Raw genomic sequence first — 3,148 nt, forward strand, 5'->3', positions numbered from 1 at the left:
AATTATGCTAATTTAAAAATGTTTACATTAATAACTGACATAGTGAGTTTCTACTTTTGGTAACAATCTTAAAATGAAATAACAGGATTTTCAGAATCACCATGGTATGTTATTTATTTTGTCCGACYATCAAGGCAATGCGTGTCTTTTTTTTTWAACAATAGATAACACTAACATTCTTTAGGGAATAAGAATGAGCCATTAGCTCCAGTTTTTCCTCACTGTCACGGCTTCCTGCTCCTCTCACAGCTGTTTCTTGTTTGCTTATATGTTTCCTCTTTTCATCCTATAGCATCCTTCACAACTGCATTCAAATAGTGATCAAGTAATTATGCTGTAATAAAAAAACTAAAAAATTGGCTGTGCAAGGCAGTTTAAGGATTAGATACAGACATAAAACCATACAATCAAACACAGGTAGAATAGATTTTTTGTTTTATATTAACGTAATGATGAAAGTTGAAAACTAAATACAATAAAATAATGTAAAAACACTAAAACATTCATTTCAAATAAAATTTTTATTTTCTGCAAAATGACGAAGGATGGACAATGTACATTATCTCTTCTCCAGTTTAAATGCCTCTTTTTAGTCGCAGTACATTTTGAACATAGCACAGTACTTGGCATTTTTTTGTCCCACAAAGATCACAAACAAGTCAGTAACTCACTGCTCACTGACAGGAAGAAGAAAATAGATCTCGATAGTGGTACCATTAGCATGCCTGAGCAATTACGGTATGTGAATCGGTGTGTGCGTACACATGTTTGTGTGCATCGCAGCTGATGCTCAGAGTCCCGCTGGGGGATGAAGTAGCTGCACACTAAGTGACCTCGTTTGCAGCTCTTTCAACTTACTCTTGCTTCACATCTACTTACTGGTGGGATGATCCCAGTACCACCTCCAAGCCCCTTTTATCCTGTTTTTTTTTTTTAGAGATCAAAAACACACAATTCTGTGCGTTGACAGTTTCCATGTTGATGAGAATGTAAAAATGGGGCATCATTTACCCAACCTTCTATAATTAGCTTCCCTTCGGAGCAGGCTATTGTTCACTCATAATTAGTGGCTTGTACCCTCTTTTTAAAAGGATATTTCAGTTTATTTTTAAAGTATAAATGAGTATTGTACCCATACTACATAGCAGTCAGATAAAATTTTGGGAAACAGGAAGAAAATGTCATACAGGAGTCAAAATAACTTCTGCTCATAAGAACATCTGACCAATAAAATCTCTCAAAACGTAAGAATTTTAGAACAACTTAAAAAGTGAACTGTGCATTTTCAATGCAATCCCATCAGAAACACTGTTTTATACAGGGGCCCTAAAAAAGTTGTGAATACTTTATAAAAGAGTGAACAAAGAGGCCCTGTTCACTCTTTGTACTATGTAGACATAATAAAACTGGACTAACTTTAAATAACTAAACACAAGACACAAACAGTGAATTAGAATCACTAAGAAAAGACTAAACTAGAGACAACAGCAACAAAGCTAATCTAATCGAAGAAGGAGACTAAGGAACACAGAAAAATAATGAGACYAGAATCAATAACTTTAAACAACCCAAGATAAAAAAAAAATGCATTACTTGTAATGGGCAAGATGGAGTGTCGTTGATGTGTGTTACTTTTTTTTTTTTTTTTTTTNAAAAAAAAAAGTCTGATTTATGTTGGTAATTTGTTGGATTTGTAGGTTTGTCAAAACTTATCTTCTTGCTTTTATGTTTAACTTACATGCACCAGAAAAATGTATAAGAATATTAGTTTGCTATGAACATTTTGTTCTCCTTGAAACTGTTAATAATTACTTAATCTGGAAGGATTAAGTAATCCTTAGTTAATTAACTGATTAGTTGCTTGTGACATCTGAGAAATATGATAAATAATTTGGCAATATTGGGAAGTCAGAGTTCACTTAAGGGGAAAATCTGTGGCTTGGGAGGGATATATATATATATATATATTTTCTTTTTCTAAATGACGAAAAACTTTGAAAGTGCCCTGAACTGATATTCACTGATTATATAATAGTATGATTTTTGCCTTGCAAGTAAAAGTACAGCACATAGAGAATGGAAAAATTAACATGTGGTAAATTAGCAGTATTCTTCAATATTATTATGCACTTTGCAATGTTGGTGTTGGCCCTTATTAKAGGGAYAAGTGTAAAAGAAGAAATGATCACGAGATGATATCAGTGCTCTTTCACTTACYCTTTTATTGAGTGTAGAGAAGAGCGCACTAGTCCCCCTRGTGGACTCTTTTSACTATGGCGCCAACGCACCSCTCTTGCAGACAAAGGACCCAACTGTATCCCTTGCACCCCYCAAACCAAGCTAAATTAATGCAGATAATCAAAACKATTGGACCTAATATTAACARGGTCAAATCAGTATTATACCCTGCAACATTGCCGTTAAGTGGAGAACCCAAAAGCTGTAGGGGAGAGACAAATGTGCAATAATGAAAAGCTTAACGAAGAACTGAAAATAAATACAAAGACTAGAGGAAGGCTRGAATAACAGAGGATCCAACAAAGAACAATAAAACTGGTGAGTTATAAATACACAGAGGAAGAATGGAGACTGGCATTGGATGCAGGTCATGGCAATCAGATGATAGGCAACAACTGTGAATAGAAGCAGATTGACAGGCTGTCAGAAGATGAGGCTGGTACTGGCACGCTATGGGTGAAAGGAAAAAAATGATCCAAAACTAACAATAAAACAGTAATTTAAAGAGAAGTTCAAACAAACAGACAAAAATTACAAGCAAGAAACTACCAAACACCTAGRAATTATGCTAATTTAAAAATGTTTACATTAATAACTGACATAGTGAGTTTCTACTTTTGGTAACAATCTTAAAATGAAATAACAGGATTTTCAGAATCACCATGGTATGTTATTTATTTTGTCCGACYATCAAGGCAATGCGTGTCTTTTTTTTTWAACAATAGATAACACTAACATTCTTTAGGGAATAAGAATGAGCCATTAGCTCCAGTTTTTCCTCACTGTCACGGCTTCCTGCTCCTCTCACAGCTGTTTCTTGTTTGCTTATATGTTTCCTCTTTTCATCCTATAGCATCCTTCACAACTGCATTCAAATAGTGATCAAGTAATTATGCTGTAATAAAAAAAC

The sequence above is a fragment of the Poecilia reticulata genome, linkage group LG6 (assembly GCF_000633615.1).
Source record: "Poecilia reticulata strain Guanapo linkage group LG6, Guppy_female_1.0+MT, whole genome shotgun sequence".
In the NCBI taxonomy this organism is placed as follows: Eukaryota; Metazoa; Chordata; class Actinopteri; order Cyprinodontiformes; family Poeciliidae; genus Poecilia; species Poecilia reticulata.